The sequence below is a fragment of the Echiichthys vipera genome, assembly GCF_963691815.1.
Source record: "Echiichthys vipera genome assembly, chromosome: 8".
Classification (NCBI taxonomy): domain Eukaryota; kingdom Metazoa; phylum Chordata; class Actinopteri; order Perciformes; family Trachinidae; genus Echiichthys; species Echiichthys vipera.
In genome coordinates, this window is record NC_139833.1 from 19,214,535 (window position 1) to 19,240,248 (window position 25,714).

At 39.3% G+C, this 25,714-nt stretch overlaps 1 long non-coding RNA gene across 1 annotated transcript; it reads right to left on the reverse strand.

Moving 5' to 3' along the window:
- Positions 1-14,893: 14,893 nt before the first annotated feature.
- LOC310950959 lies at positions 14,894-15,552 on the reverse strand. The gene is made up of 3 exons (XR_014593311.1): positions 15,399-15,552; positions 15,187-15,258; positions 14,894-15,063 (listed from the first exon to the last, which is right to left on the reverse strand). It is a non-coding gene; the product is annotated as an uncharacterized lncRNA (long non-coding RNA).
- Between the last annotated feature and the right edge of the window lie 10,162 nt (positions 15,553-25,714).

Below are 25,714 nucleotides of genomic sequence, written 5' to 3' on the forward strand. Positions count from 1 at the left end.
AGTTACTACTTTTTACCTCAACAGTCACTATAGGAATCTTCCTCTGGATACCATTAATCCATTAGGAGTTTTTCCTGAGATGTCTTGCTCCGGACCAAAATGCTGAACCGAAAATGGAAGGAAGCCAATATCAGCCCTATGCAAAGATTATTGGAGGCTAATTACCATTGTAACCCCAATTCAAACATTTAAATCTGATTCCTTTTAAATTTCTCAATACAGTGCCTCATTTTGATCTTTTGGGTGGGACCATAGAAGAAGAAGAATTCTTTATTCGTCCCGCAATGGGGAAATTCAATATTCACTCTAATTTTTCATTTTACACACACACAGGCCCGAAATACACACACATGCACAGACAGGACCTATATACATGCAACTAATGGAGAGATGTTAGAGCGAGGGGGCTGCCAGTGACTGGCACCCCTGGCAGTTAGGAGTTCAGTGCCCTGCTCAACAGCACCTCGGCAGTGCCCAGGAGATCAACTGGCACCTCTCCAACCACCAGTCCACACTCCATTCATGGTCCGAACAGAGACTCGAACCAGCGACCCTCCAGTTGCCAGCCAAGTAACCTATGGACTGAGCTACTGCCGCCCCCATATAACTGTAAATCAGCACATTCAGCAGCATTATAAACGCTTTACATGCAGTTGTCTCCCTGTAACCAATTTACAAGAATTGGATTAGACAGAGAAAACTCCTCTGTGGATAGTTTGAGATGCTATCAGCATTCAGCTGCTGTACGACATCACTCTGTGAGCTCTTTTGTGATTACTTTAATGCTATCAAAGCCCTGCTTCTTTTGAACACAGTCTTAATTAGTACAACTTTAATTAAGAATTGGTTTATCCAGCTCTTACTGACTGTTCAATGCAGGGACGTCCAGTTTCGTTTATGACTGTGGATTTCAAACTGAGGTTACTAGCAGGGAGAGACCCCCGTGGCGGTTGTCTGATTGGGAATGATTATATCCACTGATGATTGACAGTGTGAGCGGCAGCTTTAGCCATATTTTGGTCAGATGACTGTACTCATGAGTAATAATTGGCTATCCCAGAAAGGCCTGTGATGGCTGCGTCATATATCTGCTGGAGGGAGAAGAAATCTCATTAAAAATTACATAATGATTATTAAAGAATTTTCAACCTACACTGTGATAAAAAAAAAAAAAATCTGTAGCCTGTCTCTCTTCCCCATCAGCAGTCAGGAAGAACAAACACTGTGGTTGATAAATGCAGTAGAGGAGGATTTTCCAATGTTGTATTTTGAATGTCACTCAAATGTAGGTGTAGCAAAGAATCAATATGAAAACTGACTGACTATCTTTCATATTACATATCTATCTGGGGCGGTGATATCGACAGAGTGGTTTGTATTGTGAAAGGTTGTTTGGACCACAATCAACGATATTCCTCCTCCCCATTAACATATTTTGCTATACTATGCTTAGATAAGTGCAAACAAGAGCATCTACCAGAAAGAATTTTGTAGTACAGCACAGGTCCATCAAATTACGCCAGTCAACTTTCTCCATTAGAGCTACCAACTTTTGGAACACAATACCCAGCATTATAAGACAATGCTCTACTCTTTCTAGTTTTAACTTAACTGAAATTATGTATGAAACAAGGAAGGATATGATATCTGGATCCTGGTTATTTTAGCACAGGCAGAGCCCTCTTCTGGACGCTATGGGTAATACTTTACTCCAATAAAAAGTATGAATTTGTCTACTGATATTTGAATAATATAGCTGGCCAATCAGGACGTGCCTACCCACAGAGTATAAAGCAGTACACACCACTGTCTGCTATCCTACACCCTCTTCAGCGAGGGGCGAAGGAGTGACAGGGCACCTAGGTAGAGGGCAAATAGAACTAGAGTTACAATATCATAACCTTGTTCTGTCTCCAACAGGCTCCGCCCTTTATGGGACTCTGTGTACAGTGGGTGGAGCCTGATGAATGAATGTCATGGCACAACATAATATTGACCCAGCCACACCGGCCCTGACTGGCTAAAGGCCAGAAGCAACCTAAGTTGCCCACATTCCCAGAGGCATCAAGGAGCATGGGATTTGGTCTGAGAGTAACCATGCTGCGGTCACCACAAAGCAGCAAGCAACTGGGGTGTACCGAAAGGGCGATTACTACACAACCTCTCTTAGCCAAGATAGGTGCAAGCAGCAAAGCAGTTTTGAATGACAACGCCTTCAGAGAGGAGTGCTCCAGAGGCTGGGAGGTTTCCTTCACAAAGGCCTCAAGCATCAACAGAAGTTCCCATTAAGAAGAGGAGGCACACACCCCTTGTAGCAGACTGTACCTTAAAGGCCCTGGAAACCCAAATCCCCAATATCCTTCTAAATATGTAATTTAGGAGTGTATGTACATACAGTAAGCATATATGTTACTGACTCATTAGTATATTATTAAACTATATAAAATTCCATCTAACCTGGATATGCTAACAGTTAGCTTCGGTGTTTGTAGCTAAGCTAACATGAGTGTAATGTACACTGTAATGTGGTGTGTCTTGAGAAAACAATTATTAATTTCCCCAGGTAATCACCGTTAATGTAACCTACTGTAAAGTGTGTAAGATAACATATCAGATGACATTAGTTTAGTGGGTAACTGTAGTTTGTTTAATCCGTGTTAGCTTGGATTTTATTAACATTTGCCTGTTGTATAGATTACATTCATTCTTCATCACTCGTTGTGAGACTGTATGCCAGACTGCTGCAGCCCTGTGAAGCAAGTCTGTGAGCACACAGCTGTCCGGAGAAACTTTGGAGAAGAAAAGGAACCAAGGTATAAAGCTAATATTGCTTCTGTTAAAACTATGCGATTGGTAACATTGTTAAATACAATAGCCACGGTGTCTAATGTTCTGTCTATTATGGGTTGTAGCTGTTTACCTGCTCATTAGCTCTGTCTTGTGTATACAATCAGATGTAGTTCTTCTTATGCAGACCTCCTCCACAGCAATCATTGTGAATAGTAGTTAACTGTTTTTCATTGTTGTAATATAGTATACTATTATAGTTTGCATATTTAGAACATAAAATGTAAACCCTGTATACAAATAGTAGAATAATTATTATTATAGATATTGCAACATGTTGCTACTCATGGATGAATTGTTGGGTCTCTGTAAATCCTAAATATGTCATATTGTTGTCTAGAGTTTCACTATATATGTATAAATGTCTTGAAATAACTTGTGTTAGTATTTGACACTATTTACTTTTTAATTTAATGCTGTGTGTGTTTATGCAGGCATGATAAAATGAGTTCTCAACTAATAAATACTCAATTTCATATTTAAATTAGTTTTGCAAAATCCTTCTCTTAAATGTTGTGTCTCTATGCTCTTGTTTTTAATCTTGTTTTACTCTGTAGCTACTTGCTACTTTCTCAATAAAAAGTGCTTTTCTAATAAAATGTATTATTATTATTATTTTAGCTAGTTGAATGCACTATCAATTCAAGTAGAATATCATACATTGAATTATCTAATACTTACACGGCTCCCCTCACACCTGCCCATGACACTTGAGAAAGTGTTATTGTACAGGGGCATGCGACGGCACACGTTGAGAGAAAAAAAAATCATATCGGATATATATGAGACTGGATGCAGTCAGAATCTGCACACTGCTTAATCTGAAGTACTTCCCCCATGAAAGGGTTAATTAAACTGATTAAAAGGTGTATTGTTTTTATAGGATCACAAAGTTATATGATTAAGTGTCAAAACTTTACAGGAATTATTTTGTTCAAAGAAATGTATTCTGTGCCTCTGCCAAACTGTGAAATAGTTTGCCATCACAGAAAAGTGTCTGTATATAAGATTTGAGTGAAATAAGAGCATATGTTATACGATAAACCTTTATTGATTCCCAGAGGGTAAAGTAAAGTGGTGCGGCAGCACAAAGAGACAAATAAGTACAGATGAATAGGTATTTAAGTAATTCAAGACAGACGTATAAACTGGCACAGTATGATTAAAAGAAGAGAGTCTAGTAAATACTGTATGTGAACAGTGTACACCCGCATAATGTAGACTATACTGTGATTGAGTAATTATACTTAGTGTTGTCAATATTAATAAAGCAACATGGGAATACCTTACTGTATATGACGTGGTAAGAGTATAACAATATAGTATAAGGTACAACATACATTGCAATAGTAGTAAAATAATACTATTAGTGTAACAATATAGTACACCAGCAGCACATAATATTAAATATTATATGGTATGGTACAGTATAGTATGTATATAATATAGTATAATTTGATATATAATAATAAAGTAGGTCTATAGTGTAGACAACCTGTTATGGTATAGTATAGTGAGGAACAAATAGTAAATAAAGGTTAATATATAAATATTTATCATTTATCAGAAAGTTAGGGGGTTTTCTGCCACTGTCAGCTTCAACTGCAAGTGTAATATATGGTTAAACATGTTAATGACCGTTTCACTGTTGTACATCAACCCTCTTATGACCAGACCCCCTGCCCTGCCCCTATGACAATGTTACTTCACCAGGAGGCGCAAGAAACAAAAAAATTATTCAAGTTATGATAAAATATTAATATGAAACCAACTTACGCCATACAGCCATTCATTTGACATTGAATTAGTAGCTCTGAGAACAAATGGGGGCATCTAATGTTAAGCTAACATTGCATATGCTAACTATTCTAACGTGATTCTGGAGAAATATGGAGAGCAAAACATTTACTAACTCACCGTTCAGTGACCGACTAAGATGAATGATAGTCATCTGGCAGGGCTTCTGCTTCGTCCTCTAATTCTGAATCAGACAGCATCAATCAAACCGAGAGGGGAGCTGTCTATCTAAATTTGATCGGCCATGTCCACACAGCCCTGACACTGGTCCAAACAGCAAAATTAGCTGTTTTTTGCAACATGTGGAATGAGACAGCCCTTTATCCATCAAACATTGGGGAAATCACAGTTCGCTTAAGAGAAAAAGAATAGCAGACAATGGTGTGTACTGCTTTATATACTGTGGGTTGGCACATTTTTAGGTAGGCACATCCTGATTGTCCAGCTATGGTTATGCAAGTTTCAGTAGGTACATGCATGCTGTTTTTTGGAGAAGAGAATTTCCCATAGAGTCCAGGTCACTTTGTCAAGTTCTAAACATATATGTATTTTTAAATGGAAAATGCTTTTATTTTTGTATTATATTAACACTCTGTACTTCATCAAAACATTTGATGCCGTAAGTCCTTTGTTGATTTGACTGTCCAGGGACTGCAGATGAAATTTAGCTATTTTGCCAGCCCTGGGACAGTCAATGGCTGTCCGTTGTCCCTAATAAACGAATGTATAAATAAATAAACAATTACTATATTTAAATGGATATACAGGTACATTCCTGGTACAATCTGGTTAAAAAAAGTATTTTCATTAATGACAACATCCAGCAAGACTCAGTACTTCAGCTTTAAAACATTTACACTAAAATCACTTGTGACCCCTCCAGTTTGGAATAAAAGAATGGAGCTTGTGCTGTTAAATGATGTGCACACTCCTGCAATTTAAAAGTAGTTTGAGTAGAGGAAAGCACTATTCAGATCATAATTGGCAGAATCCACTTAAAAAAGAACACAATGACCTTCAAAGTCACAGAAGTGCTGACAATGCAGTTCATATAGTGACCAGAAAAGGCAACAGCTTTGTCAACACAGTCTGGGAGTCGGTTGCTAAATCAAGAAATATGCATTCATATGGACGTGAGGCCTATTGCCTGACTGCCTAATTGTATATAATTTTGTAGGATGGAAAAAAACACTAAGCATGGAACCATAACAATTTTATTTTCCCATTCTGCCTCTTGGCCACATTCCCACTTCACCACACTCATGCATTGCCATCCATCCATCCATCCATCCATCCATCCACGCATCCACCCATGCATCCACCCATCCATCCACCAGATGTCTTCAGACTCTCCCACCTGTCCCATTAACCTGACCCTACCTTCCACCTGCTCATCTGTATCCACTTTCCTTACCTTCCTACCTATATCTGTACATGTTTCTGAACCTTTATCTGCACTGCCTGTCCTCCTGCACCTTATACATGCCCCATTCTTGTTCCTGTAGATTAACATATACTCCTTTTTGGACTTGCCACCCATGCCAGTAAGCTTATGTATCTTCACTTAAAAAATAAAGAAAAATCACTGATCTGTTCCTGTCTACCTGAATTGTCTGCATTTACGTCCTTTCCCTCCTGCCTTACATTCATTTGCCTTAAAGTATAATCTGGCCAGCAGAGAGTCAACCAGTCCTGCCTGCCATAATCTTGCCATAATTTTGGAACAGAACAGATAGTATATAAAATATGACAATCTGAAGAGCCTACATTTATCTCAAAGAGGGCAGCTAAAGTAGAGCCGAAGCAGGCCAGATGAAGCCTTGCTTGAAGCTTCTAGCTAGCGACTACTATGACTATCTGAAGTTCTGTCCCTCATCAGTTTCCACTCCAAATATAATCTAATTCTGTAGTAAACACTGCACTTGAACCATCCATTTGAAGCAAATCAATTCACCTGAATTTAGATTGCACCAACTCATTTGCAGTGATAATGATAACTAGAAAATTATGCAAGAAATGGCAAAAAAAAGCGTGGGCTTGACTTTTACCCGTTCTGATACTCGGTGCACATCCCAATGCTAAGGTCAAAAGAGTAGTAATAGCAGTAGTAGTAAAAAAGGCTGTAGTAGTACATGATAGACCAGAGGTGTCCAATCCTGCTACTGGAGAGCTACTATCGTGCATGTTTTAGGTTCCTCCCTGCTCTAACACACCTGAGTCTACTACTTTACTGCCCAGCTCCTAGGCCTATCTGATGAAGCACCACAGAGTCTCAGCTGTCCACTGTCGTGACTTACCAACAGCCAGAACCCTCTCCCAATCGGTCAGTCTTCCCTGGAGAGGCCCAGCCAGATCATCAGTCAGCCGCCTGCGCCTGACCAGATCTTCACTTGGTCGTCTCTGCCAACACCCTTCAAGATCTTTACTTGGCCAACAACAAGCCAGATAGCCTAACAAGATAATCAGTTGTCCATCATCTCTGCTGGTTATGCATCTGCCTGACTTAAGCCACATCTGTCAAATACCTGACTATGGATATTTCAAATTTGTGTTTAACACTGTACAAAGGTTAGAATGCTTAAATACTAAACTAAGATGGAAACTATCGTTAACATCATCAGCTACACAGGATGTCAATACTGTTGTTGTGAGCAAGTTGTCATTTTGTTAGCATTTAACTCAAAGCAGCAGTTACGTAGTAGGCCTACAACCTTACAGAGCCTCTAGCATATTGGTATGCTCTTGGTCTTGTCAATTCATGAAGCTAAACTGCAGTTACATCAGAAATAAGACTTCTGGTTTCTTAACTTTGAAAGCTGCATATGATCAGGTTTAGCTGAAAGCACGGTTTACAACAGCTGTGTTTTTGGTGAAATTGAGAATTAAGTGGAAAATACCAAATCTTACCGAATCTTGCTTACTGCTTGTGAAAACTTTCTCACAAAATACCACATCAGCAATCAAAACCACAACTCTCTGACTTTAAGGCAACAGAGAACATGACAGAGAGAAAAAAAAGATGATAACTACACAAATCAAACAGTGTCAGTCTGCCATACCTGACTGAAACAAAGTAACTTGTGCATACTTTGATGCTATGGCAGCAGTCCATGATTTCTTTCTCTCTGTAAATGTGGCAGTGTTTGCTCAGGGGGGGCTGGAACTCTCCCTTGTGGACCTGAATGGTTATTCCCACCAACTGTTGACTTATAGCTGGCTGACTTGTAATTAGGCTGGGCAATAGCCTGCTGTGGGCAGCCAGGGTGCTATCACAGCCAGATACTGTGGTGTGTCACAGTATACTGGTGTCAAATGCAGGGACTGTTGTTCGGTGTGAGTGAGAAAAGGTAGACATGATTTGATAGGTGCTACTTTAAGCAATAACAGGGCGAAACCAGAGCACAGCTGCAGGGTAAAGTGTGTAGTAAATGGCATAATGCATCAGATTAACATGGTTGGATTGTACATTACCTTGAGAAAAGAAAAGGAAATTATGCTATGATGTATCAGCATTCATGTTTAATGTAGCATGTAATATAATATCTCAGTAATGTAGTGAGCTTAACTGTGTCACTTGGCTGTGTATCAGATGAGGTACAGACTATCCAAAGTAGAGACACAAGTGCTATAATTCACAGATGAATCATATGCATTATATTTTGATTACCTATTTTCTGTTGAATACTCAATCAAAATCCATTAACAACTTGGCAAGTGTGCCCATTCCAAGCATAAAACATCTTGTGTTGTGCTTCTTTCAATAAATCAAAAACACACTCTTAGCAGCCAAAAAAAGCCAGAACCTGCTATTATTTGTGAACTTCTCTTTAACTGTGTTTTTTTTCTCTCCAGCATGCTTACAACAGGACTACCTGTAAGATTTATTTCTCACTGAAGTTGCTGAGAACTAATATTTTGTGCCAGTAATTAATAGCTTCAGTTTATGTCTGAAAATACAATAATGTACAGAGAAATTCTAGTGCATGTTGTTTTCATTAGGTTTATTGAGATGACCAGATGGACAAAACAATAGGAAATATTAAATTAAATTTCTCTTTCCGATCTTTAGGTTGGCACATTTTGAATTGTGCATTACACTTATCACCATTAAGTAGTCGAACAGACACAGCATGGGTTAAACCTCTGCCCTGTCCCCACTTGCTCTCCGTCAACACTGATTGTTGTGATTCCATACAGACATCCCCTCAAATAAATGGATACTTGTCTTGTTTCTGTGATTTAAGAGATTGATGATTTGATCATGAATATCATGGATGAATGCCACCATCTATATTCTAAGCTAAACAGTAATATAATGATGCATAATCATAATTCAGATTAATATGAATATCTATAGTTAACTTTTACTGTTTCTTTCTTTGTTTTTAAGTAAAGTGCCTTTGAGTGTCTTTTATAGACCGATATAAATAAAAGGTATTATTATTTGCAAGTCTGTAATTGGGCAGTGCTGTGACAATGCTAACATTACAACTTTAGTTAAAAGCACAAGTATAACTTGTGAAGAAGCAGGAGCACTTTAGAGTGACCATTAGCCAAAGCTTCATTCCATAGCCAATGTTTTGGCAACAACATGCCTTCCTCAGATTTTAAACACCCACATCATACAGATGGACTTAGCAGATTCACCAACTGGATTAAAAGTGACCATTAAATATGAAATAAATATGCACATTACAATATAGTCAGTTGGCCTCATTTTTAAATCACCTTATTTTGAGTACACAAAGATTTATATATTTAATACTGTAAGAAGATGAACTTCCAACTGATGCAAAAAAGGCTACACTGAAAAAAATATGTTATTGTCGGAAAAATATCTTCAATATGAGGAGCTAAACATTACATAGTATAACATGCTCACAATGATGTTTAGCATGTACAGTATAAAGTCTACCAAAGCTCAGTTTAGCAGACATTCCAGCAGAATGTTATATGGCAAGAACGGCACACACAAAAAAAACATTGTTCAACCAACCAACATTGGACTATTGTATTTGAACGTGTGTTGTTGAATTTCAGCCCTCATCGGCCCTCGTCTGACAGCCTGGTGCTAATGTGTATTTGGTTTACTGTGGGCTTGAGGTCACAATAATTGACCTCACATCAAGTTTCTCTCCAAAGCAGTGACTTCTGGCTTCATTAGTTCTTCCTTTGAAGCACAAAGAGTACAGCTTTCCTGACCATGAGAGCATTGGCTGCTTGATTCATACAAATTGATGTTTGGCTCACTGTCATGGCCCTCGCTAGCTGGCAGGACTTTGATCATTTTTCAAAGCAATAGGCTACACAGAGATATGAGTCAAAGCTTTTACACAGCCTTTGGGAATCAGTAAAGGGGGAGCACTCAGAGGAGACTCTGGCAGTTAAAGGCCTGTGACTCTACCTGTTCACTGCAGCAGCATTGCACTTATCAGAGGACAGATGCTAACTACAGCAGGGAGCTTCACTCCAGCAGGACCACGCTGATGTCTGCTGATTGAGCAAGAACCCACACAGTGTAAGAGTGAGAAATATACTGCAGCAATAAATATCGTTCATGCTGAACATCAGCAAGACCTGAACATGCTAAACATCAGCAAGACCAGAGAGACGGTGATAGATTTCAGGAAGAAGAGGAACACGGCTTTCCAACATCTGTGCATTCTGGGAAAGGATGTGGAGGCGGTGGAGGATTACAAGTAGGGATGCTCGATATTGGCTTTTCTGCCGATATCCGATATTCCGATATTGTCCAACCCTTAATTTCCGATACCGATATCACCCAATACCGATATCACCCGATACCGATATCACCTGATACCGATATATGCAGCCTTTTTACACCAAAATTCATCACATATCACCTATTATGGAATTAACACATTATGCCTAATTCTATTGTGATGCCCCACTGGATGCATACATAGATGCAACACGGCTTTTCAAATGTAAACACAGTCTGTACAAAATAAGTTATTGAAAAAAGTGCCATTCATTTAATTGTTTGTGTTTTTAGAGAGAATATTTTGCCTCAAACAAAATTACAGACAACATCACAACCAGGAAGATGCATATCTTCAGTCCAGAGTAGTAAACAAACATAGTTCTCTTTTTCCAGACTGAGTAACGACTGAGCCATAACTTGACAAATAATACAATCAATAAATCAGCAGTTAAGCTCAACATGCTAACCTGTATTGGATCTAATGGATACAGCACCAGAAATTAGCTTCTCGACGTGACAGTAAACAACGCTGTACAGTTCGGGTCAGCACTGGTCTGAGAAATACTTGCGACTGGGCGTTATACAGACATAACGGGGCTCGAGGAACTCCACACGTTTGGTGAATCCGGCATCCTGAACGATAGAAAAAGTTTGTTTCTCTGTGTCGGCTGTTGCTTCTTTTCATCACTGTGCTGCACAGATGTAGCGTTTAACTCCGCATGATTCTTCTTGAGGTGGGTGATCAAATGTGATGTATTAAAGGAAGACGCCTTGTTTCCTCCTCTCATAACTAACGCCTTGCAGTCATTGCAAAGCGCACATTTACTGTTAGGAGATGACACTTGGAAATACTTCCAAACCTCGGACATCTCATGCACCGGGAGAGCAAGCTTGTTAGCCACGGTTAGCAACCTACGAGTGAGCGTGTTGTTGTTGTTATACGTCATCAAGCACGCGCCTGTAAACGGCCCGTGTTGCATTCAGGTACACTCGGAAATGCTGAAGCCTACGGCCCGTGTTGCATTCAGGTACACTCGGAAATGCTGAAGCCTACAGAACTAACATCGGTTGTAAAAACCCGATACCGATAATTCCCGATATTACATTTTTAACTCAATATCGGCCGATAATATCGGTGGGCCGATATTATCGGACATCCCTAATTACAAGTACCTGGGTGTTACCATCAACCACAGACTGGACTGGAGATCTAACACTGAAGCTGTTTACAAGAAGGGGATGAGCAGACTTTACTTCCTGAGGAAGCTGAGATCCTTCAACGTGTGCAGCAGGATGTTGGAGATCTTTTATCAGTCTGTGGTGGCCAGTGTACTTTTCTTTGCTGTGGTTTGTTGGGGAAGCAGCATTGGCGCCAGCGACACCAACAGACTCAACAAACTGATCAGGAAGGCTGGCTCTGTGATTGGCTGCAAACAGGACACTCTGGAGGCTGTGGCGGAGAGGAGGACACTGAAAAAACTGTTATCCATCATGGATAATCCTCTCCACCCTCTCCAACTCACACTGGTCAGACAGCGGAGCACCTTCTCCAAAAGGCTGCTTCAGCTTCGCTGTCGTAGCAACAGATTCAGGAAATCTTTCCTGCCACAATCCATCACTTTTTATAATAACTCTCTCACCTCTGCCTGACAGAGAACTCTGCTCTCTCTACTGTTTTTTTTTGTTTTGTATATATTATTATTGTTATAGTATATTTTACATATTTTGTTGTATATATTATTATTGTTTATTGTTTATAGCACACTGTGCATTGTATATATACACTATGTATATATTGGATTCTATTTATGTTATGTACAAAGTTTTTATTTGCTGACCCACTACTGCTGTTACAAAAAAAATTCCCATTCTGGGATCATTAAAGTAATTCTATTCTATTCTATTCTTTTCTTAATGGCTGCATCAAACAATCTTTGAGATGGTATGTCTTATGGCAGTTGTATGTTTTTGTATGTAATAATTTAATGGTCAACGCCACGTGGGTATTAACATTTTGATGTGTTTGGGGATGCTTAAAACAGGAGCACTGACAAACATTTCTTACAATTTAATCATTAGACAAACTTAAAGTGCAACTTAACTCTCACCTTGCTCCAGTGATGTTGATATGTACTTTCTTGAGCGAAAAGTTTGTGTTTGTGTGTTTTTCTTAAGTTGACGAATCAAATGATCTTAAGCCCCATAGTAATCTTTCATTGTATTAAGACAGATAGTCACAACCTCATGTTAATGTAGAATTAGAAACAACACACAAAGAGACCTAGGGCGTTCAGACGATGGATGTTTTTCGGGGGGTATATTGACAATATAACTTCCTTCCTTTCATACAAAAAATCTTTTCAAAGACCTGTTGTAACTTTACAGATAATCATAAGGCTTAAAAGGGAGAGAAGACTGGATCACACTGACATATTTTTTAGCCTTTAATTGTCTAAAAAGACCAACGTTGCAACACTATTGTGTCTTCATCAGAGACCAGAGGCTTACTTCCACACTGCTGACAGTTAGCATGCCAATCACAGAGTTTAGTCTCAGGCTGCATTCTGCTGGAAATAACTTTGTCTTTTGCAATGGAAATTCAACTGGAGTAGAACTTAAAGTCACCTAGCCCCGCCAATAAATACATTCAGTTGGGGAATAGGGGCTATCGTCAAATCAGTGTTTCCTTTATCCCGTCAGGGTTTTTAGAAGAGTGTGAAAATTTTGATGACAAATCCTATTTCTTTGTGTGAAGGTAAGAAAGGCTTGCTCTTTGCAATCACACTTCTGCAGTTAGCGGGGGCAAAGAGCTGGGAGGGGCAGTCGGGAAAGAGGTGCTAGCCAAAGGATTTGCAGTTCAAAACAGACAGGCTGCTTCAAAAGCAAAGCAGTGCCATTGTCAGAGAGTCATTTCATTTCATGAATAAGCGCTTGACTGCTTACAGTGACAGCCTAGTCCTCATCCTGTCTGCCCTGGCATTGCTCCCCTTCACCAACCAATGACAGAATGTCATTCCAGCTTCCAAAACTCACAGACCAGGAGGATGGGGCTTATATGCAACAACCAAAATCTGTGCTACCCTGACGGATGTTCAAAATAAAATGTGAAAGGAAGAGGACGGTGTGGATTCGACTTTGTCTCCTCTCTGTGGAAACCATTTTCACACTTGTTCAGGTTGGGAGTACATTTTTTGGAGGTTAGATTTCTCTGGGGTATATCATTACTAGAGCAAATGGAATGAACACTCCCTATTTAGTTACACACACACACACACACACACACACACACACACACACACACACACACACACACACACACACACACACACACACACACACACACATACGTGTTTTCCGAATATATCAGGACATGTGACAAAAACGTGAAAAATGGGTACATGTCTTTCCCAAGGTTCTAGAGGCCGGGGAATCTAAATGTTTGTTCCCCATGCTTCCAGGAATATGCCCATCTGTTGAGATTTTGGCTAGGGCCATCTTTTGGTCAAACCTGATTTTAATGCTACTTGTGAGGACATTGTCAGGTTTATGTGACTTATGGGTGCAATAACATCACACACTGATATTTCATGTTTAGGTGAATTGTGAAACCATGGATAAACACACAATTTTCATGTATACATGAATTATAAAGACCAGGAAAGGGTGTGGTCTGTATTTTCACCTTGACTCATGTTGCATATGTTTGAAATACCTATATAATAAACACAGGTGTACAACAGTCATGCTCATCAGTCAGGTAACCTCTGACAGATATGTCAGAAACTCACATGTTAATACAACACAGTAAAACTGAGCTTTGTAGAGACTTATAGGAGACATAGCTAAAAAATGTGGTCAGTCTACTTTTTAAGTGTTATTATTGTATTGCATTTATGAATTTTGTAGTAGATGTTCATGTCAATAAAAACATGGAACACTTTCTGCCATTCAGTTTTTTAATTGCTGGCAACATATGTAAATTGAAACAGAACAGACTGAACCAGTTTGTATCCTTCTATAAAAAAAGACCACAGTTAACCCTCTATTGAAGTTTACAGCTTCTATGAAACAGTATATTCAGCTAACCTTTCTAAATACAGTCAGAATTTATATAGCTCCCATTCCAGTGAAGTGTCTAATATTTCAAAAACCAGATTCAACAACTTATGGTTAAGAACAACGCATTGCTGAAAACGTAGGAGATATCTGTGGAAGTAACCATTTCTTTAAGTACTTGTTCTATTGCTTGTTGAAACTGAGAAAGAGTATGAACTTCTTGAACCTAATTTTCTAAAATAAATTATGGCAGGTACTGTGAAACCAGGAGAATGGGGGGTTGAAAAACACATGCTCATTAATCTGAAAATTTGGCAGGACTGAGCAACTAAGCACAATCTTTTACAAACAACATGGAATGAAAATAAAATTCAGTTCACTGATAAAGGATAGTACCTTGGCCACAGTTTGCATGTTATAGTTTTATCTATTCATCATCCTTTTTAATGCTATGATTCTGTTGTGAATGTAGTATTTGATGGCAACCCAGTCTCTGTCTTTTAGAGCTACCGGCTCTGCTTGGAGGCAGGAGTCACAGTCCTTTTTACCTGGTACTTTGCAGCTTGTTATGAAATGCAACATGTGCTGCTCAACAGCCTTCACTTCGTCACCTGTCCACTTGCTTCTCACCTTCCCAGCTGTTATAAACAGAAACAAAAGAAAATCCTTTATCAATGGAACAATGGCTCTGCTAATGTAAAAAATGCAGGATAGAATAGAAAATATTCTAGCTAATAATGCAATACAAAATTCTCTTTAACCTTGCTTTCCATTGGAGCAATTTGAGGATGCTTGGGATGTACCCACTTGAAGTGCTGTGCTCTTCTGTGAATCTAAAAGATTGAAATATAATATGTATTATGATAAAAGCACGCACTCACATTCCGCCAAGCCTGAGGAGACTTAAATTTTCTTTTCATCACATGAACATTCACTTCAAACATTCTGTATTTGGGTGCATTTTATATTTTACCATTTCTTGGTTCAGTGTTGCCGTTTTTGTTGTCCAATGTGGTTGAAGCAGAAGTGCCCTCCATGTTGTCCAAGGTTATTGAGGCAGAAGTGCCCTCAATGTTGTCCAAGGTGGTTGAGGCAGAAGTGCCCTCCATGTTGTCCAAGGTGGTTGAGGCAGAAGTGCCCTCCATGCTGTCCAGGGTGGTTAAGTCAGGTGCGTGGCTTGGATTCACAGGAGTCTCAGTTCTGGAGCCTTTGAAAAGTAACAATGAAATATGTTAAATGGATCCCTATGGAAAAGGCTTTCCTGACTTGCTACCTCCTCTTTACCTTCCTTCTAAGTTGCTCTGCCCTCCAGCATACTGCTAACTGACTTCTTAGCTCTTATTGCTAAACATTAATTCCCTTTTTGTCATCTAATGTTGCTTTTCTCCATTGCTTTCTTATGTGTCTCCTATCATTCACTAATTTCTTTTTCTTTCTGTTGTTTAGACCTAATACGCTTCAACCTGTTCATCTTCTTTCTCTCAATGTTTCCAGATCTTTCAGTACAATATTCATACATGATGTCTACCATCCTCTCTAATTAATATATTGTTGTTCCTTAAGCCCATCTAACAAGATCATCACGGCACCTATTAACTGTCTCCAGTCTCATAACTTAAAGATGTTACCACATACTGTGCGAGTCAGGATACCTTTGTGTTGATGTAGGTCAGCAACGGTTTCTTCGCTGGAATCATCATCACTCGTGGTTACTTCATCTGATTGAGTAAAAAAGTCAGGCCAAAGTTTTTAAATTAAAGGCTGAACATGCATAAATTTTACATTTAAAGCTTTATAAAGTATGTTTCAAACAAAATAATACCGTCAGGATTGATCTCGATGTCATCCAGCCCTTTCCCTTGCAGATCAGACAGTTTTCCTTTCTCCATTGCCATCAACAGTTTGCTGACTTTTGCAAGCTGCAGGGTACTCTCTGGAAGCCGGTAGAATTCTCTGTGGACACGGATGTTGTGTCCGAGAAAGGTGGCAAGTTGATCCATTTCATTTTCTTTAAGGTTTAGTACTGTGGACAAAGTGGCGACTTGTTTCCGCAATCTTGTTGAGGTGAGTGCCTCTGGGTACTTTGCACCACATTGTTTAGCATACTTGCGAAAGCAGTCAGAGCCTCTGTAATGGGAAAAGACACCTGGGCGTGCAAACAAGTACACATTCTCTGCGCAGACTTGACAGTCATTCCTGTTTGTCACAAGGAGGTCCATTGCAGCGATCATGTCAGGTGTGAGAAGCACAGGTACCATTCTTGACCCTTTACCACGAATCTCAACTCTGTCAAAGTGCCTTGCAAGCTTCCTTTCCAACTCAGTAAGGCCGATCATAATGTCAGGATTCAACTCTGTGCGATTCCGGGATGTGAAAACCTGGAGCTCCATTTTTGAAACTTCCCCCTGCCTTTTTCTGTTAAATAGTACTACCTGTGTTAAAGTCACTCTAGCAAGATTTCCAAAGGTTATGCTGTTGCGGTTTTCCTCCAGGTCCTTCACGCACTTAGCAGATTCGGTAGCAAGAAACTTGTGCAGCAGCGACACATCCTGTGTGAATGGTAAAACCTGTGGTTTATTCCATTTGGCTTGTTTAAGTGTACCCAATGCAGCAGCTGAAATGGACTCTGTCCACTTTTTCTCATACAGAGTTGCAAATTGCTTGGCTAACTCTGCAACATCATGGCGATTTGCTATGATGGCATTGCACTGCACAATTCCTGCAACTTTGGCCAAACTGTGCCCCAATTTCAAAGCCAAGGATGGGGTTTTATATGAGTTGCTTTCCAACTCATAACCAGCAACAGCTCTGACTGCTTGTATGACCTGGGGAAAGTTTGTAGGCATAACAAGGTCTTCAGTGCTCTTTAAAGGTGTCATAGCTCTTGCCGTTATCAATAATCTTGCCATCTCTCTCATTTTTTGGCGTATGTAATCATTCCTTCTTTCATGTGGTTTCCTGGCATTATACAGTGACTCACCAAGGCTAAGAATGTCTCTTTCACTCCTAACTACTAAGGAAATGTCATCCTGGTTCATTTCACAGGCAATCTTCCAAACAGCTTCATGAATTGGATCAGGTTTCGGTAAGTGCAGTTGGATCCGTTTTCGCCCAGTGGGAGGCTCTCCCTCAATGGACTTCTCAGGACAGTTTCTCACATGTCTCCAAAGGCAATCTCTTGCATATAGTCCTTGACAAAACTTGCAATGGCGATAACCATCAGACTCTGTTGCTGTAGTGGGTCTTCGACAAGCAACCATTTCTCCAGCACCAGAGGTTGCCACGGTGGCATTATGGTTAAAGTTTCCCCTCTTCTTTATAGAGCGTAACGAATCTCTTCTTTCACGGGATCGTTTATTAAAACTGAAAGCCCTTGCAACATCAGGCTGTTGACTGTGGGCGGATTCAAGGTGTCTTGCCAATTTAGAAATGGCCTTTTTACAATAAAAACAATATTGCTTCTTGTTGTACTTCCTTTTTTTTGCTGTGCTTGGCAATGGAGCGACTTTTATGGAGCTGTTGTTGTGTGATGTATTCCCTGATGAATTGGCGCTGCAACTCATTGCTGAAGTGCTATGACTGCTGCTCCTCAGTGATGAACTGGAACTTGTAGGTTTCTCTGAATCAGTCATCTCCCCACTGTGTGCTGTATCTATCCCCACTAGAATGTCCTTCAACACTTTTTTGTGAGCAGAAGATTCTGTGATTCTCAGTTCCTTACTACGAACACTTTTGTCTGAGGAATTGCCACTTGAGTCTGGAACATAGTCAATATCTTCATAATCTGTACAATCTGAAGATTCATCAGTAGAGATCTGAAAAAAAGCATTATTACATTCCTAAATAGCCAAGTTATCATTCCCCGTACAGTACCATCACATTGTGCATAACACAAATTGACTTGACGTGATGAGTCATTAAAAACATGAACTTGAATTGGATTTCTTAATACCGTTGTTTTTCTATTTCACAACAGTGTCATATTCATTACCTGGTTACTTAAGCTTGCAGAGTTTCCATCATCAAATCCACCATCATCGACCAAGGGATGTTCAACCTTTAAAACCATTATTAATACTGTAAATACAATTCACTGAATAGACATTTTAACCACAGTTATATTAAAGTTTAAATGATTAAATGATTTCGATAACACTTTGAATCCCTAAACCAAAACACATCTCAGTGTGTGATTTGATGTTGTATGATATAAAGGAGGACTATGCATAGCATAAAGTTTTGCGTTACTATGACTCACCTATCACATAAAAGTATAAAAGAGAGAAAAAATCTTTTGCAATGTTGTCTTTCGAAGATGGTGCATGAACTGGAAACAACAACTGAATGAGAGAAATTCTGCTAGGCCAATGGAGGTTCTTGTAAAATAAATACCTTGAAAATAATTCATTTGAATATGACCAAATGTTTGGTTTTTGCATTGATTTGCATACTCACAGAATTATTCATTCTGGTGGACAGACTAAAAGTCATCTGCCTCTCTCTCTCAAATATCTTTTTCTGGGCCTCATCGTAACGTTCCTCACACAGAGCATGATGCCGCTTTAGATTTTGCAGACGACGGCTTGCTCCTGACTGTCCATATCAAGAATCAAATGTAAAGAACCTTGGTCTTGGTTAAGATTCTACAATATTTCCTCGAAAAGTAAATATCCCTAGTCATATAACATAACATTTTTGAATGAAGGAGAAGGACGCAGCTGTCTTACTTGCTTTGCAGTAGCTGTTTGGTGGAAGGAGACACCTCCAGTATTCTGACTGACCTTAAATTATGAGACAGATATTCATTATTTGTTTGAGATTATGCAGAACTGTAACTGGAAATTATGATGCAATTAATTACACTGTAAATTAAATTAATAGTGGTTCTAAATTGTTCTGTTGTTGTCAAAGAAAAGCTCTAAACCCCACACTGATGTTAATTGATCTACTTCCCAAGAAACCAAATATTGATGTTGATGCTATTGTGAACATTTCACACAAACTGATTGTTTAAATACAGTAAAAGGGCATTTCATGTATGCACTGGAGCCAACTGAGACATATACTTAATTCCAAATAGAATAAATTAATGTGTAGTTACCTGTTGGGAGGATAAAGTGGATCTCTCACTCACTTCTTGGTCTACAGAAGGTTGAGTCAGGATCTGAACACTTTGTGTCTGCAACAAAACAACAATACAGTGTCAGACATATTCTGTACTATAAATCCTGGCTAATTAACGAACAAATGATCATACTTGTTTGAGTGAACATAATTTACAGAACCTGCTAACACTGTACAACATCTGCTACCCAGCAAAATGAGGTCATCAACAGTAACACACACTCACAGCCTTAAACAATATAAGGGACACGTAACACACGCTCTATAGTCGACAGGTATGACAATATGAGGACATCAACTGAAACACACTCTACAGTCGATGGGTCAGACAATATGAGGACATGGAACACACACTCTACAGTCGATGGGTCAGACAATATTAGGACATCCCCTGAAACACACTCAAGTCTTTCACAGACTAAAACAATATGAGGACATGACGACTGTACACATGTGGAGTCCATGTTCCTGACTTCTAACTTCTTCTGTTGTTGTCAAAGAAGGCTCTGAACCCTGCACTGATGTGAACGGATCTACTTCCCCAGAAATCCAATCATGTAAACTGTTCAGCAGATGTTAAATGGACAAAAACATTTGGAAAAAGGACTTAAAATAAAGAATTTAGTGAGAATACAGATCAAATTGTTGCTTCAAGGGGAATTTAGAGCTAACAAATGGTACAGCCAATGTCTGTCTGCTAAGCTATTCACAAATACGTGATGCTATCCTTGATATTGTGAACATTGTGCACAAACTGTTTTAATACATCAAAAGGGCATTTCGTGTATGCACTGGGCCCAAGTGAGACATATACTTAATTGCAAATAAATAAAATTGATGTGTAGTTACCTTTTGGACAGATGAAGTGGATCTCTCTCTAACTTCTTGGTCTACAGAAGGTTGAGTCAGGATCTGAACACTTTGTCTCTGCAACAAAACACAACAATACAGTGTCAGACATATTCTGTACTGTAAATCCTGACTAAATTAACAACTGATCATACTTTTTTCAGTGAACATAATTCACAGGAGGATCTAGGCTCATTATGGCAAACTCTATAGAAACTGCTAACACTGTACAGCATCTGCTACCCAGCAATATGAGGACATGTAACACACGCTCTACAGTCGATGGGTCAGACAATATGAGGACATGTAACACACACTCTACAGTCGATGGGTCAAACAATATGAGGACATCAACTGAAACACACTCAAGTCTTTCACAGCCTAAAACAATATGAGGACATGACGACTGTACACATGTGGAGTCCATGTTCCTGACTTCTAACTTCTTCTGTTGTTGTCAAAGAAGGCTCTAAACCCTGCACTGATGTGAACGGATCTACTTCCCCAGAAATCCAATCATGTAAACTGTTCAGCAGATGTTAAATGGACAAAAACATTAGGAAAAAGGACTAAAAATAAAGAATTTAGTGAGAATACAGATCAATTTGATGCTTCAAGGGGAGGTTAGAGCTAACAAATGGTACAGCCAATGTCTGTCTGCTAAGCTATTCACAAATACGTGATGCTATCCTTGATATTGTGAACATTGTGCACAAACTGTTTTAATACAGCGAAAGGGCATTTCATGTATGCACTGGGCCCAACTGAGACATATACTTAATTGGAAATAGAATAAATTGATGTGTAGTTACCTTTTGGATAGATGAAGTGGATCTCTCACTAACTTCTTGGTCTACAGAAGGTTGAGTCAGGATCTGAACACTTTGTCTCTGCAACAAAACACAACAATACAGTGTCAGACATATTCTGTACTGTAAATCCTGACTAATTAATGAACAACTGATCATACTTGTTTCAGTGAACATAATTCACAGGAGGATCTAGGCTCATTATGCCAAACTCTATAGAAACTGCTAACACTGTACAGCATCTGCTACCCAGCAATATGAGGACATGTAACACACACTCTACAGTCGATGGGTCAGACAATATGAGGACATGTAACACACACTCTACAGTCGATGGGTCAGACAATATGAGGACATGTAACACACACTCTACAGTCGATGGGTCAGACAATATGAGGACATGTAAAACACACTCTACAGTCGATGGGTCAGACAATATGAGGACATCAACTGAAACACACTCAAGTCATTCACAGCCCAAAACAATATGAGGACATGACGACTGTACACATGTGGAGTCCATGTTCCTGACTTCTAATTTCTTCTGTTGTTGTCAAAGAAGGCTCTGAACCCTGCACTGATGTGAACGGATCTACTTCCCCAGAAATCCAATCATTTAAACTGTTCAGCAGATGTTAAATGGACAAAAACATTAGGAAAAAGGACTTAAAATAAAGAATTTAGTGAGAATACAGATCAATTTGATGCTTCAAGGGGAGGTTAGAGCTTACAAATGGTACAGCCAATGTCTGTCTGCTAAGCTATTCACAAATACGTGATGCTATCCTTGATATTGTGAACACTGTGCACAAACTGTTTTAATACATCGAAAGGGCATTTCGTGTATGCACTGGGCCCAAGTGAGACATATACTTAATTGCAAATAAATAAAATTAATGTGTAGTTACCTTTTGGACAGATGAAGTGGATCTCTCTCTAACTTCTTGGTCTACAGAAGGTTGAGTCAGGATCTGAACACTTTGTCTCTGCAACAAAACACAACAATACAGTGTCAGACATATTCTGTACTGTAAATCCTGACTAAATTAACAACTGATCATATTTGTTTCAGTGAACATAATTCACAGGAGGATCTAGGCTCATTATGGCAAACTCTATAGAAACTGCTAACACTGTACAGCATCTGCTACCCAGCAATATGAGGACATGTAACACACACTCTACAGTCGATGGGTCAGACAATATGAGGACATGTAACACACACTCTACAGTCGATGGGTCAGACAATATGAGGACATGTAAAACACACTCTACAGTCGATGGGTCAGACAATATGAGGACATGTAAAACACACTCTACAGTCGATGGGTCAGACAATATGAGGACATCAACTGAAACACACTCAAGTCTTTCACAGCCCAAAACAATATGAGGACATGACGACTGTACACATGTGGAGTCCATGTTCCTGACTTCTAACTTCTTCTGTTGTTGTCAAAGAAGGCTCTAAACCCTGCACTGATGTGAACGGATCTACTTCCCCAGAAATCCAATCATGTAAACTGTTCAGCAGATGTTAAATGGACAAAAACATTAGGAAAAAGGACTAAAAATAAAGAATTTAGTGAGAATACAGATCAATTTGATGCTTCAAGGGGAGGTTAGAGCTAACAAATGGTACAGCCAATGTCTGTCTGCTAAGCTATTCACAAATACGTGATGCTAACCTTGATGTTGTGAACATTTTACACAAAATGTTTTAATACAGCGAAAGGGCATTTCATGTATGCACTGGGCCCAACTGAGACATATACTTAATTGCAAATAAATAAAATTGATGTGTAGTTACCTTTTGGACAGATGAAGTGGATCTCTCACTAACTTCTTGGTCTACAGAAGGTTGAGTCAGGATCTGAACACTTTGTCTCTGCAACAAAACACAACAATACAGTGTCAGACATATTCTGTACTGTAAATCCTGACTAATTAATGAACAACTGATCATACTTGTTTCAGTGAACATAATTCACAGGAAGATCTAGGCTCGTTATGCCAAACTCTATAGAAACTGCTAACACTGTACAGCATCTGCTACCCAGCAATAGGAGGACATGTAACACACACTCTACTGTGGATGGGTCAGACAATATGAGGACATGTAACACACACTCTACAGTCGATGGGTCAGACAATATGAGGACATCAACTGAAACACACTCTACAGTCGATGGGTCAGACAATATGAGGACATGTAACACACACTCTACAGTCGATGGGTCAGACAATATGAGGACATCCCCTGAAACACACTCTACAGTCGATGGGTCAAACAATATGAGGACATCAACTGAAACACACTCAAGTCTTTCACAGCCCAAAACAATATGAGGACATGACGACTGTACACATGTGGAGTCCATGTTCCTGACTTCTTACTTCTTCTGTTGTTGTCAAAGAAGGCTCTAAACCCTGCACTGATGTGAACGGATCTACTTCTCCAGAAATCCAATCATGTAAACTGTTCAGCAGATGTTAAATGGACAAAAACATTAGGAAAAAGGACTAAAAATAAAGAATTTAGTGAGAATACAGATCAATTTGATGCTTCAAGGGGAGGTTAGAGCTAACAAATAGTACAGCCAATGTCTGTCTGCTAAGCTATTCACAAATACGTGATGCTAACCTTGATGTTGTGAACATTTTACACAAATGTTTTAATACAACGAAAGGGCATTTCATGTATGCACTGGGCCCAACTGAGACATATACTTAATTGGAAATAGAATAAATTGATGTGTAGTTACCTTTTGGACAGATGAAGTGGATCTCTCACTAACTTCTTGGTCTACAGAAGGTTGAGTCAGGATCTGAACACTTTGTCTCTGCAACAAAACACAACAATACAGTGTCAGACATATTCTGTACTGTAAATCCTGACTAATTAATGAACAACTGATCATACTTGTTTCAGTGAACATAATTCACAGGAGGATCTAGGCTCATTATGGCAAACTCTATAGAAACTGCTAACACTGTACAGCATCTGCTACCCAGCAATATGAGGACATGTAACACACACTCTACAGTCGATGGGTCAGACCATGAGCACATCAACTGAAACACACTCACGTCTTTCACAGCCTTAATCAATATGAGGATATGACGACTGAACACACGTAGAGTCCATGTTCCTTCTAACTTCTTCTGTTGTTGTCAAAGAAGGCTCTAAACCCCACAGTGATGTGAATTGAACTAGAAATTACTATGAATAATTTTAATCTAACGTGTCTTTTTTATCTCCTAATACTTAACAGATATTTTACTGTAAACTCTATGAAGAGGATTTACTCACCAGAGCTCGCCATGGCCACTGAGATTCTCCATAGTCATAGGTTATTTCACTCTCTGCTTGGATGTCTTCAACAGCAAACAAGCAAAGATGAGGTTTACCCTGGACTGTCAACTTTTTCATTTTGCAGTTTGAGGACTTGTGGCCATCATTAACCAGCCGGCCCAGTGAGTCATCTTCATGGGAGGCATCAATGCTAAACAAAGAAACATATTCAAGTTTTCTCCACTAAAACCATATTGTTGTAAAGAACAATTCATGTTGTATAGGCCTTTACTTACCACCATGAGCTACTGTTCCATTCAAAATCAAACAGGAAAACATTTTGCTTCTCTGTGTACTTTTTCTGCCGCTTGTCCCGTTCATATTGTGAAATCAACTCCCCACGGTATTCGACCACAAAGGATCCCTTTTCAATTGGTGCACAGGCAAATACACCACGTCCTAATACACAAAAGTTCACTGATAAGTGTCAAGTAATACAATCCAAATCAGGTTTATTAACTGCAGCTGATCAGGTAATGATAAAACATATGCAGAACAAACAAACATAAAACTTTTTAACAGTGAGAAAGAGATCTGAATGATGTTTGGTGATGTCTGGAATTGATGATTAGGGCTGCAATCAATAAAATCACTTAATGTCCGTGTAAAGCAAATTCAGTAATTTTCTTGTAAACACATTAAATGGGTCATAAATGTATTTCCTTAAAACATGTAAAAAGCCATTCAACCATTTAGAATTTAATTTTGGAGCTAGACTCACAAACTGTGTTTCATCATTTCTGTGTTCAGGATTTAATGGACGGGTCAGAAATCATGGCAGCATTACGTAACCCGGCCATGATTTGTATAAACCTGGGCCTGCTGCGGAATCGGTATAAATACATTCAGTGCATTAGCTTCGGTGGTTTTTCTGCTCGCTCTCGAGTCTTGGATAGCATCTCTTAGAATATTTTGCAGCTAGCTAACCACCTAAACAGTAATGTCTCCTCCACATGGCTCGTATATTTTTCCCAAGGATGACACAATATGGAGCGATTTTGTCAAGAGGAGCTACTGCGGAGAGTTAAAATCACCACCATCACCGTCTCTGCAGTGTCCACTTTACCCGCCCCCCGATAGTTACAGCAGCTATCACCAGGTAAAGTCTGGATATCTAAAGAGTCCGTTGATGCGGGTCAGTGGGGCCGAACC